Raw genomic sequence first — 15,009 nt, 5'->3', positions numbered from 1 at the left:
TCTGAATTAGATGAAATGCTCTGCCCAGAGCCTGGCAAGAGGGAGGGCTGAACTGAAGCCAGGGAGAATCTGAGGACTCCAAAGGGCAAGAGTTGGGAGGGAGCACAGAAATCGCTGAATCCAACATGTTTGTTTTAAAGGCAGGTAACTGCTGTCCACAAAGGTGATGGGACAGGGATTAGAAACCGTGTCTTGCCTCCCTGGCTCCCAGTGCTTTGTGCCTTCCCCTGTGCAGCAGCCACAGTCCTGCGAGCTCCCTGCCTCCCTCTCTTGTCGCTCTGCCCCCCTGGAAGCAGAAGGGTCTACAGGGCCCCTCCCCTCAGGGATCCCTCAGGGCCTAGGGGTGGGAGAGGGGGCAGGTGCAGCTGTTCTACCGCTAGCTCCGAATTTCTTCAGATAATCAATTGGCCTCGGCTGCCGCTTGCCTCTGCAGGATGGAGAAGAAGGAGGTGGGAGGGGGAAGGGAGCTGGGGACCAGGCTCTGGGAGAGGAGACTGCCGGGGAGATGGAAGTCCAGGGCTAAGGGCTGAGGGGAAAGTGAGAGCTCCGGGGCTAACAGACAGGGAGGAGGGAGGAAGGGAATGTTAGAAGAGGATGCATCTTGGGGTCCTCATTTCACATCCTCCAAAACCCAGCAAGTGGGCAGTGGCAGGGGGGCAGTTCCAGGGCACCAGGCAAGTGGGGCTCGGGCACCTCACCCCCTCTTTCATCTTCCTGCCCCTTCCCATCCATGGCCATGCCCCTTCAAGCTGTGCATGCCCTCTTCCATCCCTAGTTACTGCAGGCCCTGACCCTCCAGTCCCGTCTGTTGTAATTGCTCCCCTCTGCCCTCTTTCTCAGCAAACCCCACTCCCAGTGACAGAGCAGACAGCAGGGCCCCAGGGGTTTGGGGGGACACTTAGCCACTCCTCCCCCTCCTCCCCCTACACACACACACACACACATTGTGTAGGCTGCCAGGCATATGGTCCCTTTGTGCCCACACAATGGAGGCCCTGCCTGTGCCCCTTTCTAGTCTGGGCACGGGGCTCCACTCCCTCATTTCACCCACGTTCCTTCCTTCTCCATCCCCAATGCAGTGCTTGCCTTCTTTGCCTTCTCTTCTTCCTCTGTCTGGAAGGCCCCTTGTACCATCTTCCTGCCTCTTTTTTGTGCCCTTTCCTGAGCTCTTGGAATCTGACTGGGTGAGGATTGTGAGCAGAAGAAAGAAGGAAGGTCACAGTCCTTGAATGTTAGTTCGGGGAGAAAAGAAAGAAGCAAGTAGAGAAGGAGTAGGGGAGAGGGGAGGCAGAGCAGCAGCAGCAGCAGTAGCAGCAGCAGTAGCAGCAGCAGTGTTGTGCTAAAGGGGAGCGAAAGCCCACACCTGGCAGCCAGAGGACTCACGTCCCAGCTCCATACTCACCTTTGCTCTTTGTGCCATAATGAGCAAACCACATGCCTCCCTGGGTCTCAACTTCCTCATCTGTAAAACGGGAAAGATAATAAGACCTGCCTCACAAGGATTGAATGAGATCATCCTGGCAGTACTCAGCATGATAAATACTCTTTAAATGGTACCTCAGGGGTAGTAAGTAGCAGTTGTACAGTTGTACTGTAGTACAGTTTGTGCACTGCACAAGGTGCCAGGCCAGGAGAGTGAAGGGGCCTGACATCCAGCCCTTGCTCCACCAGAGCAGTCATGCACCAGTGAGGATGCTTGCATCTCCCGAGAGGTGGCCCTGGAATCAAGCTCCTCATGTGGGTGCCTGAGCATCAGTCATGAGTTCAACCAAAAACTCAGGAGTTCTGACTATCTCGGAAACCAAGATAGAACGGGAGGATCAAGACCCTACCGGGACAGCGAGGGGGAGATCCCTTAGCTCAGTCTTCTCTGGAAAGTTGGGAAGAACTAAATATGAAATCTGCTAAACTGAGGTTGGAGATAGTGCGGCTGAGGAGAAGAAGGGGGCTGAAGAAGCAGAAAAGAAGGGAGACCTGGGTCTGGGGATGTGATCAGAAGCTGTGTTGGTCTAAGGACCTCTGGCTCTTGCTCCTCCTTCTCGTTTCCTCCCTTAAGCAAGTTTCTGTAAGCCGGTCTTATTATTGCTTGTTGAGCACTGCCCCCTGCTGACCACAAGCAGAAACGCTCTCACTCTCCCACTGCTGTCTGGGAGCTGCTAAGAAACTCAAAAGGAGAAAACCAGACCAGACTGGGGACAAAGGGTGAAGGAGATAGGTGGGACCTACAATCCAGAATTCGGCTCTTGGCAGGTGTTTCTGGAAGGTGAATGAGGGTTGATTGTCTACTGGAGAGAAATAGAGACTGGAATTCACAGGTGTTTCATTTATGCATATTAATGGTCTATAATTTTCAGATTGTTCTTTTCTTGTCTGTGCCCATTTCATTTGTTTCATGTCCTTGTGTGTGTGTGTTCTGTCTCTGGGGATGCTCACCTACTTCTGTGGTAGCTGTATGTGTGTACATCGGTACTTGTTTCTGAGTCATTTTTTATGTAGGAATCTGAGAGACAGCTCTCGGGTATGGGCAGAGGCTGGAAACTGTTTAATTTCCTCTCCTTCCCTCTAGGTTTGACCTCTGCCTTCTGGCTCCATCAGCCACATGGCTATTTACAGGTGACCGTCTTTTGCTGGCTCCTGCCCTACTTTGGATATTCCAAGCTCAGAACCTTTCTCTGCTCTAACCTGGGACTGTGTTCTCTGAAGCAGGGCCTCCAGCTTGGTTCCCAGTTGGAGCGAGAGGAGGGGGAGAGCCCTGAGATCAGAGCCTTTCCACCAGCTACCTCCCTTTTATCCTTACTGGCGTTTAAACTCCAGCCTTCTCCTTTTATAACCTTGTCTCTTTCATTCCCATTTTCTTCAACGCACCATACATTTATTGAATAGCCAATGTGTGCCAGGCATTGTTCTAGGTTCTGAAATACAGACCCAGGCTCTCCCCACCATCTACTGGAGAGGGGGTGTGGGAACGCAGACAGGTAAACACATCGATTTCCTGACAGTGAAAGCATATGCAAGAAATAGCAGTAGTGCAAGGAAGGAAGGATTAACTCAGAGGGAGTGTTGGTGAGGGAGGGAGCAGGCAAAACCTGAGCTGGGCTTTGAAGACCAATAGGGGTTTGCCAGGTCTTTAAGGTGCTTGCAGAGAACTCTGCGATGTGCTGCCAAGACCTCCCTTCATAAATTTCTTTCATCAGTGGACAGGAGCACTCACTTCCCCAGCTGCAGGAGTGTTGACTCACAGCCAAATCCCGCTGTAGGTATTGCCTTTGGAGGAAGACAGCTGTCTTGCCTAAGGTTGTGTTCCCTCCCTGGGGCAGTCTGCATGCAAGGACTGGTTGGTATAGGGTGACAAAGTCCCAGCCCAGGGATAGTCACGAAGGGCTATCCCAGTTTGAGATTCCCCGTGGGATTGCCAGAGGCCTCTGCTGCAATTACATTGTATTTCAGCTTCTTTCTCTGCTTAATCCAGCTTCTCTCACGTCAAACAGATGTTCCCAAGAGCACTCTTGAGAACTCTCTCTTGCATACAATCTCAGAGTGTAAAGATCTGTTTCCCAGGTAATTCTACCTAAGATTGCCATAGTCCAGGGAGAAGGCACTGTAGGTGAAGGCACGGAGGCCTGAGGAGGCTTTGTGAGCAAGGGTGCACTAAAAGCAGTTTGGTGCTGTTGGGACATAAGATGCAAGGACTAGTGGACCGGGAGAGTGATGGAGAATGGCCTGGAGGAGTAAGCAGGGGCCAGGTCAGGAGAGGCCTTGTATGTTATGCTAGGGAGCTTGTAGTTCCCCACATAGTGATGGGAAACCAGTTGACCAGGCTACACCAACAGATTTGCATTTTAAGAATATCACTTTAAGGACAGATCTGAAGATAGCTGAGTAGGGGTAAAATCTGTGCAGGGCACAGTTTTAAGAGGCTATTACAAGGCCAGCTGAGAGAAGGGAAGAGTCTGTATTTAGGCAATGGCAGAGGGAATGGGGAAGAGAGGACAGATTTAGAAAAGGTATTTAAATGCTAGATTCAATAGGACTTGGCGATTTATTAAATGTGGTTGGCTGGAAGAGAACTCCCAGGCTTCTGACTTGGGAGGCTGGATGAACAGTGGTGCTACCTTCCAAAACAGACCAAATAGGAGGAGAAACTTCGTAGGGAATTGTGGTGGGGATAGTGGCACGAGTGTTAAAGTACTAAGGACAAGTTGAACAAGAGTTATTGAGGCGCTTTCCCATGGAGCTGTCCAGAAGGAAGGTGGCTCTCTGGATTTGTAGCTGAAGAGTTGGACTTCTTTACTAGGATGTCTCCCAGAAATCTCCACCTCCCCCTACCCTAAACTGGCCTCCTTATTCTCTCCTTCCCTCAACCCTACTATCCCTTTGCTGTTCCTCACGTGAATAAATGGCACCATCAGCATTCAATTGTTCCGGCTATCATACTTCTTTCCCTCTACTCCCACCTCCAATCTATCTTCAACATCCATCAATTTTGCCTCCTAAATGTGACTTGAAACTGTTTCAGTACTTCTACCAGTACTACCCCTGCTTTCCCTGACCTCGACTATTGCAGTTGCCAGCTGGGCTCCCAGCTTCTTGGCTTCTTTCTCTTAAATCTACCCTCCAGACTGCCAGTAGCCAGCCCTGGTGGTCTAGTGGTTGAGATTCAGTGCTCTCACCTCCAGTCAGGGAACCCCACCACCTCTCTGTTTGGTGGCTGTGTGTTGCTGTGATGCTGAAAGCTATGCCACTGGGCCACCCCTGGTGGACAGGTCTCAGTGAAGCTTCTAAACTAAGACAGACTAGGAAGAAGGATCTGGTCACCCACTTCTGAAAAAATTGGCTATGAAACCCCAGTGAATAGCAGTGAAGCACTGTTCTGAACCTGAAGGGAGGGGATGGTGCAAAAAGACCCAGCAGGGTTCTGTTCTGTGGCACACAGGGTCACTAAGATGGCACCACCACCAACAACCAAACCGCCGTCAGTGACCCACCCAAAATGCAAATCTAATCAAGACAGCTCTGTACCCATAAAATCCAGATTCTCCAACATGGCATGAAAGTCCCTTCATGGTGCAGCTCCTGCCAGTCTGTCCAGCCACACCTGCCATGCCATCGTTCTCACTTTATCTTCTAACATTCTAGAAGCTCAGAACTCCCTGGTACACTCCGTATTCTTCCCTACTTCTGTGCCTTTGCTCCGTAATCCCTCCTGCTACTTCACCTGTGTAAGTCCTACTCATCCTTCAAGACAACACAGCTGTCCTCTCCTCCAGGACACCTTCCGATTTGGTGTGCTGTCCTATAGCTCAAGCTTGGCTCCTCCTGTGCCCCTTAGCTTTCCATGCATATCTCCATGATTGCCCTCCTCACAATGAATTATACTGAACCATCTCTCTACCACGAATGGGTTTCAGTGTGACCTGGGGTGAGTTACTTGAAATCTCTGAGCATCTGTTTCCTTATCAGTGATAACGTAAAGCCCTTAGCCCAGTGCTAGCACATAACAAAACTCAATAAATGATGGTTATTCGGAGAATTGTTACTTTTATTTTCTTCCATTTCAATTTGCTGAGTTGTCCTCGCATCTACCTTCTACCATTCACCTGGAGAATATGTATTTGTTCATCTATTTCAGTCCATCTGATGTTTCAGATGGGGTTCTCATTAGTTATTTCTCTCTAGAAACTGTGTCTTATCTTATTTATCTGGAAGCCATAGGATTACTCATTTTTAAAAAGTGTTTTAAAAATTACCAAAATAATATATGCCTATTGTAACAAATTCAAATAAAACTAAATTATGTAGAGTTAAAAGTAAATGTATGAGCCCTACATACCGATTGTTTAGATATGAATTACACATCCCTCCCCAGAAGTAATCCATATTAACCATTTGATCTGTATCTTTCCAGAATTTACATTTTACAAATATATATAAATATATAGGTGCGTGCATTTAAAATTATATTGTACGTTTACTGTTAAACTTTGTTCAACTCAATATGTACTGCTAGTTACTTTTCCTTTAACAGTACATTATAAACATCTTTTTATATCTGTACATATAGACTAACTTTACTTTTTAAACTTCTGCATAGGCCGTGGATTGTAATTCACCTAAGCGTCCTCCTGTTGACGGGGGTTTCGGTTAATTCCAATCTTTTGTTATTAATAATTCTGAAGTGCACATTATTCTATGCATATTTTTGTGTGCTTATGTGAGCATTTTTGGAGGATAGATTCATAGAAATGGAACTGCTGGATTAAAGAGAATGTATATTTTAAATTTTGATAGACACTTCCACATTGCCCTCTCAAAAGTCTTTATCAACATACACTATTTCCAACAGCACACGAGGGTCTACATTTCTTCACACCTTTCATTACAATGGCTAGTATCTTTTAAAAAAATTTATTTCCTATTTGATGGGCAAAAGGAAATATCAAATTTTTATTTAGTATTTTCCTTGTTATTTGAGCTTGATGATAAAATTTCGTATGCTTATTAGATGTTTGTATTCTTCTGTGAATTGCCTGTTCACATGCGTGCCCTCTTGAAAAAAAATTATTTCATCCTTTTTGAAATTTTGCGCAATATTTCTTCTTTTTAAAACATACAATTTATTTTAAGTAACACAATAACGTTTTTGCTCTTCACAAAATTGAACTGCTATAATCAATTTAAATTCCTCAGTTTGTGGTATACTAAATAATTGGTCCCTGCCAATTATCTCAATACCATTTATTGAACAACCCATCTTTTCATTATTGAAAGAATAATTTTATTTCTTCCTTTGCAATATTTTTATATATTATTTCCTTTCCTTTTTTATTTTAGTTTTGAGAGTTCTTTATATGATCTGATACAAATTGTTTATCACATATGTGATTTGCAAAAATTTCTCCCCAGTATGACTTGTCTTTTCACCTCTTAAAACTGTCTTTTGAAAGCAGAAGTTCTTAAGTTTGGGAAAGTCCAGTTTATCATTTTATATCTTTTACAGATCATGCTTTTAGTGTCATAGCTAAGAAATCTTTGCCTAACAAAAGCACACAAAGATTTTCTCCTATGTTTTCTTCTGGAAGTCTTATGCTTTACATTTAGTTTTATGATCAATTTTGAGTTCATTTTTGTGTATGATGCAAGGTATGGATTGATATTCATTTTTTTTTTTTTGGCATGTGGATATCCAACTGTTCTATATGAAAAAGACTAGCTTTCTCTACTGCTTTGCCTTTGCATATTTGTCAAAGATCAACTGACCATATGTATGTAGATCTATTCACGCACTCCCTATTCTGTTCCATTGATCTATTTGTCTTTTTTATGCCTATACTATACTGTCTTGGTGACTGTTAATAATAAATCTTGAATTTGTACATTATGGGTCTTTCAACTTTATTCTTCTTTTTCAAAGTTGTTTTGGCTGTTCTAGGTCCTTTGCATTTCCATATGACCTTTAGAATCAGATTGTCAATTTCTATTAAAAAAAGATTGCTGTGATTTTGTTTGGGATTGTACTGAATCCTTAGCTCAGTTTTGGGGGAATTTAAATCTTAACAACGTTGAGTCCTCCAACCCACGAACAACGTATATCTTCCCATTTACTTAGGTCTTCTTTAGTTTATCTGAGCAAAGTTTTGTAGTTTTCATTGCATGTCTTTTGTCAGACTTATCCCTAAGTATTTTATATTTTTTTGATGTTATTATAAATGGCATTTTTTAAATTCAACATTTTGAGTGTTCATTGCTAGTGTTATGAGCTAAATTGTGTCCCACCAAGAGATATATTTTGTCCTAACCCTGCGGTACTTGTAAATGAGACTTTATTTGGAAATAGGATCTTAGCAGATGTAATTAATTAAGTCAATATGAGGCCATGAGGAGTAGGACGTGCCCTTAGACCAATAGGACTGGTGTCCTTATAAGAAGAGGGAAATTTGGACACAGTCATGCAGAGAGGAAGATGATATAAAAACTCACAGGGAAAAGGTCGTCATGTTGACGATGGAGGTGGAGTTGTAGTGAAGCATTTACAAGCCAAGGAATGCACGGATTGCCAGAAAACACCAGAAGCTAAAAGAGGCTAGGGAGTATTCTCCCCTAGATCCTTCAGAGAGGACGTGGCCCTGCCAACACCTTGATGTCAGACTTCCGGCCTCCAGAACTGTGAGTGAGTAAGTTTCTGCTGTTTTAAGCCATCCTAGTTTTGGGTACTTTGTTATGGCAGCCCTAGGAAACAATTACAGCTAGTATGTAGAAGTAGAATTTATTTTTGCATGTTGATCTTATATCCTGAAACCTTGCCAAACTCACTTATCAGTTCTAGTAACTTTTTTGTAGATTTCATTTAATTTTCTGTATAGATAATTATGTCATCTCTGAATAAAAACAATTTTATTTCTTCCTTTCCAATCGGGATGTCATTATTTATTTTTCTCGCCTTATTGCACTGGCTAGAACCTCCTGTATAGAGTTGAATAAAAGGGGAGAGAGCAGATATCCTTGTTTTGTTCCTGAACTTAGGAGGAGAGTATTCAGCCTTTCACCATTAAATATGATATTATCTTGTAGATGCCCTTTATCAGGTTGAGGAAGTTCCCTTCTATTTCAAATTTGTTGAGATTTTTTTTTTCAATCAGAAATCAGCGTTGGATTTCTGTCAAACGTTTTTTCAATAGATATTGAGATGATCATATATTTTCTTTTCTTTTCTTTTTTGGAGGGGTCTTTCTTTCTTCAATCTTTTGAAATGTTTTCAATGTTTCAAATGTTAAATCCTCCTTGCATTTTTGGTCACTATGTATTATTTTTTTATATAATATTGGATTTGCTTTACTAAAGTTTTGTTAAGAGTTTTTACATCTATGTTCATATGAGACATTGGTCTGTAGTTTCCTTGTGATGTGTTTGTCTCATTCTGACGCCAGAGTAATGCTGGCTTCACATAATGAGTTGGGAAGTTTTCCATATGCTTCAATTTCCTGGAAGAGTTTGTGTAAAATTGGTATTATTTCTTTCTTAAACAAAGAAAGAAAATAAATAAAGCTATTTAGGTCACCAATCAAGCCATTTAGGTCTGGAGTTTCCTTTGTAGGAAGGTTTTTAACTACAACTCGATTTCTTTGATAGCAATAAGGTGATTCAGATGATCTACTTTTTTTGAGTGTTTGATATTTTGTTACTTTCAAGGGATTTTTATAGTCACCTAAGTTGTCTACTTTATTGGCATAAATATGTTTTTAACATTCTTTTATTATCCTTTTAATATCTTTAGAATCTGTAATGATGTCACCTCTCTCATTCTTGATATTAATCATTTGTGTCTTTTTTTTGTTTTTCTATCAGTCTGGCTAGATTTATCTATTTTATCTATCTTCTCAGGGAACTAGCTTTTGGTTTCATTGATTTTTATCTATTGATTTTCTGTTTTCTATTCCATTGATTTCTGCTTTATTTTTATTATTTCTTCTGCTTACTTTGGGTATAATTTGTATTTTTTCCCCTAATTTTGTAAGGTGGAAGCAGATATCATTGGCTTGAAACCTTTTTTCCTTTCTAGAATAGACTGTTAGAGCTATAAGTTTCCCTTTACATACTGCTTTAGCTACATCCCACAAATTTTATGATGTGTTTTTATTTTCACTCAGTTCAAAAATTTTAACTTCCTTTTTGATTTCTTCTTTTATCTATTAATTATTTAGAATTGTCTTATTTAGTTTCCAAATATTTGGAGATTTTCCAGATATCTTTCCATTATTGATATATAATTTAATACCATTGGGATCGGAAGAATATATTTTGCATGATCTGATTCCTTCTAAATTTATCAAGACTTCTTTTGTGGCCCAAGATATGGTCTATTTGGTTGGTAAATGTTCCATGTGCACTTAAAAAGAATGTATATTCTGCTGTTGTTGATTGGAATGTTCTATAAATGTCAATTAGATTGAGTAAGTTGACAGTGTTGCTCAAGTCCTTTCTATCTGCTGATTCTCTGTCTACTTGTTCTAGCAATTATTCAGAGATGGGTACTGACATTTCTGATTATAATCATGAATTTATCAATTTCTCCTTGCAGTTCTATCTGCTTTTGCTTCATGTATTTTGAATCTCTGTTTTTAGGTACAGAAAGTTTAGAATTGTTGTCTTCTTTTTTTTTTTTAAAGATTTTATTTTTCCTTTTTCTCCCCAAAGCCCCCTGGTACATAGTTGTATATTTTTAGTTGTGAGTCCTTCTAGTTGTGGCATGTGGGATGCTGCCTCAGCACGGCTTGATGAGCGGTGCCACGTCCATGCCCAGGATCCAAACTGGTGAAACCCCGGGCCGCCCCCATGAATTGTTGTCTTCTTGATGAACTAACCTCTTTATCATTGTGACATTACCCTCTTTATTCCTGATAATACTCTTTGCCCTGAAATCTACTTAATCTGGTGTTAATATAGTCATTCAAACTTTATCTTGATTAGTGTTAGCATGGTATATGTTTTCCCATCCTTTTACCTTTAACCTATTCATGTCTTTATATTTAGATGTGCTGTATAGTTAGATATTGCTTTTGTAATCCAATCTGACAAACTCTGCCTTCTAACTGGGGTGTTTAGACCACTTACATTAATGTGCTTTTTGATATAGTCGGGTTTAAATTTTCCACCTTGTTATTTGTTATCTATTTGTACTATCTGTCTGTTGTTTCTTTTTTTAAACTTTTTCTGCATTTTTCTCAATAACATAAATAACTGAAATTCAAAATATAAAATATTGGGGAGAGGTTCAGAGAAAGATTTGGGATTTTAGAGAAGAGAGAGAGTGGGTCAAACTGGTGGTGTCAGGAATGGCTGGAAAGACAAAATATTAATTGAATTGGACCTTGAAATATTTTCAGTAAAGGTGACAGTGAATGGAAGGCACACCATGTAGAGGGAATGGGGTGAACAAAAGGGATGGAAGCAGGAGAGGATGTGTTTGGTTCCCGGAATAACAGATCATTCAGATGGTCTGAGGAAGAGTGGCAGGAGAAGATGTGGAAGGTACTTGTGTGATTGCCAGCTTCCTATGGACATCTGCCATCCAGACCCCTGAGACACCTGTCAAAGCAAGTGCATTATCTACCCTTCAAACCTGCTCTCTCTCAGTACCCTCTAATTTGATGTGTGGTGCCAGCATCTTCCTTAATATCTATACCAGAAGCCTCTGAGTCATCCTAAATGCCTCCTTGTTCCTCAACTCTGTCCATCCCACCTGCAGGTCACCTCTCAAATTCAAGCTTTCTTTTCTATTCCCATAGTCTTGGAGCCAGCTCGTCTGCTCTCATGTTCTCTCTCTCCTCAACTAGTGCATTAGCCATCTCACTGGTCTCTCCATTTTTAGATTCTTTTTCCTTCAAACCATTCCTCACACAGCCACTAGCTCCCTGAACCCCCTGAAAATGGATGGAAAATTCTATATGTGTTTTTCTGGAGAAAGCCTGTAGTTTTCATCACAGTCTTAAAGAGAGCAAAAGTCCGCAGAAGCTAAAAGCCATTGCCCTGTATCTTTTTTTCAAATGAAACGATTAATGCTCAGTTAATGTGGTCTGTTGACAGACTACTGAACAACAAGTCAGGAGACCTAGGTTCTAGTTCTCGTGCTGCCACTAATTGGCTGTGTGACTTTTAGGCAGTTGAGTTACCTGCTCTGCATCTGTTTCCTCATCTGTAAAATGGAGGAAGATCTCTTCTTACCTCAAAATGTTATTATTTACAAGCAGATTCCTTTAACATCAGAAATTCCGGTTCATCTCCTCTCAGGCTCTTCTCTGTTCTGTTTCACTAGACAAGCATTTATTGTGGTGTGCAATTCACTGAGCTAAGTTCTGGGGGTAGAAAGATAAATAAAGCACTGTTTCTTCCACTTCAGAAGCTCACAGACCAGCTGGGCAGACAGATATGTAAATAAGAAATTACCATATAATGTCATAAAATGCAGAGCTCTGGGAGCACAAAGGAGGCTCTCTTGGGGAGAAGGCACCTAACTTTGTTTGGGAAGGCTGGGGAGGAGTCAAAGAGAAAAACACAGCTGAGTCTGGAAGGATTAGCAAAACTTTCTAGGCAGAGAAGGGGTGAGAAGGCAATTCAGGCAAAGGAAACACCACGTGAAGGCAGAGGCAGTAACGGAGCCCCAAGTTGGCAGAACAATGAGCAGAGGGGCACAGTTTGAATCTCCGTGTGTTGAATGTTTGGGCTTTGAATGCACAGGGAGGAACAGGAGATAAGGCTGCAGGGCAGAGTCAGGCACTGAAGGTCCTCCCACAGAGCGCTGCCAAGAAGTTTTGCCTTCATCTGTAGACAGTGGGGAGCCACTGGATTGTTGTAGGCGAGGGAGTTATAGTCTGATTTCTCTTTCAGGAAAATCACATTGGCAACAAGGAGGAAGATAGATTGGGAGGGAATGATACAAATTTGGAAGTGAAAAAGGTCTAAATAAGGGTGGGGGTGGAGAGAAGATAATGTCTTCCCTTTAAACCTATTACATTAGGAGTAGCCAAAGACTAGTCAGATTCAAATGTCCAGTAGGAAGCTGGAAATATGAGTCTGACGCTCAGAAGAAAGATCTGGATTTAGAAGCATTAGTCAGTAAGCAGCGACCGAAGCCATGGGAGAGAATGACATTCCTTTGGGAGAACATGTAGGGTGAGGAGGAAAGGGGCCAAAGGCTAAATTCCAGGAAATATCAATATTTGAAGTGAGGAGGAGGAAAGACAGTGAGAGGATGGCTGGGTTGCAAGGAGCTGAGGAGTTAAGGATGGTGGTGAGGAATCTGCTCTTCTAAGAAGGTTGGATGATAAAGAAAGAGAGAGAGGGCTGAAGCAAGAGGAGGCTGGAGGGTGTATTTTGTTTTATGTCTACTAGACGAAGATGAAGGATGGAGGTAGGAAAGGACAGGATCTAATGCACACCTGGAGAGATTAGTCCTAGGCAAGGGAGTGGCGGGCATTTACTCTGCCAAGAAAGGGGAAAGGGACTCAGAAAGAGTTTGATTCAGTGGTTTTCACATTAGAATCACTGAGGTAACTTGAAAAAAAAAAAGCCAATATCTGGGCCACACCTTGGAAGTTTCTGGTTTAATTAGTCTGGGATGGGTCATGGTCTGCAAACAATGTTGAGAACCACTGGTTTAATTGTAGGTAACTTTTTAGATGGTGGTAATGGGATGGGCTTTCAGGAAGCTCACACTTGATAAAGGTTGGATGAATAGGGAATGGTAAAAGTTTGGGACAGGTGAGGAATGGGGAAAGAGGAGCAATTTATTATATTTTATTTTTTTTGGTGAGGAAGATTGGCCCCAAGCTAACATCTGTTGCCAACCTTCCTTTTTTTTTTGCTTGAGGAATATTGTTGCTGAGCTAACATCTGTGCCAATCTACCTCTATATTGTATGAAGGTCACCAACTCAGCACGGCTTGATGAGCAGTGTGAAGATCCGTGCCCAGGATCTGAACCTGCAAACCCTGGGCTGCCAAAGCAGAGCACACAAACCTAACCGCTATGCCACCAGGTGGCCCCAAGGGAAGGAATTTAGAATGGAAGGAAACTAATACCAACTTAGTGGCGTTTATGTGCCATTAATGCAGAAATAAATGAGGCTCATTCTTTGTTCTCAAAGAGCTCAGGAACTTATGGGAGAGAGAGACACACCTTAAAACAATCCTATGTCACTGCAGAGTTCTTAACCAGTTAAGGGTTTTTTTTTTTTTTTGCATTTATTTTCTTTTTCACTACAAGTGACAAAGAATCCAGTTATTTTACAGTATAGCCTGGGTCTGGAAATACTTCTGTAAGCACTGAGTGTAGCCTTTCTAGGAAAATGGGTGCTGGGGAAAGAGCTCTAATTATCCTGGGAGGTTGAACTTTCCCCAGTTTTATCAGCAGGGCTGCAAGACGATGGGGTTCTGGCCTGAGATGTGGGTACATCACTGGCGTCAGCTGTACCCGGGAGGTGGCTTTTATTGCTAACCACTCACACTGAAAAACTTTGATGGCCGTCCCGCTAGGGTGTGAAGCTTCTGTGTTTGAGCAAGATACTAAGGACTCCCCTCTCTCAGCAGCAGTGCTGTAAAAGGGCCCTACTTTTCATCAGAGTAGAAGACCTCATGTTTGCCACCGTGGTCTGGGCTTGACCTCTGGGAACAGGTTCAGCTGCATGGGAAGAAGGCACTTCTCTGTAGCTGAGACCTTCCTTTGGAGAGAGTTCACTGCCACTTCTAGAGACCTTTGTATCTTCCCCAGGAGACTCCACCTCCTAGGGTTCCGAGAGGCCTTTGGTTTGCCTGTCCCATCCCTGCTGCCTCAGGCCCACGAGCTGGGGGAGTTGGAAGAGCTTTTACTGAGGGTCCTGGCTTTTGGCTGGGAGCCCCCTTCCTTGAGTAAGATTCCTAAAAGGAGAAGTTTGATTGGGAATGGACTGGGCACTGTGGGCACGTGGAGGGGATTCCTTCTCCTACCTTATTAGTTCCATTTTATACACAGGAATTGAGGCTTAAAGAAATTAAGAAACTTGCCCGTGTCCTCAAAGCTAGGAGCTGTGCATTCGAAGTTCAACCTTTTCTACTCTGTTGTCCTTCAGGCTCCTGACCCCCTCTATCACTGCAGTTGGACCCTTTGGGAAAATCCTGGTTGGATGTCACCTTCCTGCCCTCCTCTCTCCTAAATAGTCAGGCTGGGTCCCTTGGGCCCTAAGGCACATGGGTCTCCTCTTTGAGTCTCCATTTCTTCACTCTGTGAATTAAGGATGTGTGAAATCCAGATGGGTTTCCATCCTGGTGATGAGGGTGGAGGGCAGTCCAGGGATTTGCTGCGTGGGACACGTTAAGTCAGATTTTAATGTTGGACCTCTCCTCTGCAATCCAGTGCTTTTGTTACAGAGATAGGACTGAAAGCCCCCAACTTCACCTTCAGAGAGGAGAAAGGAGGGACAGAGCTTATTCCAATCTGATGCCTGGTGTCTTCATTTGTTGACATCCTGACTCAGGCTTT

Source organism: Equus quagga, chromosome 13, assembly GCF_021613505.1.
Source record: "Equus quagga isolate Etosha38 chromosome 13, UCLA_HA_Equagga_1.0, whole genome shotgun sequence".
NCBI classification, from domain to species: domain Eukaryota; kingdom Metazoa; phylum Chordata; class Mammalia; order Perissodactyla; family Equidae; genus Equus; species Equus quagga.
The sequence above is the reverse complement of the archived record's forward strand: the minus strand, read 5'-3'. Positions refer to the sequence as shown.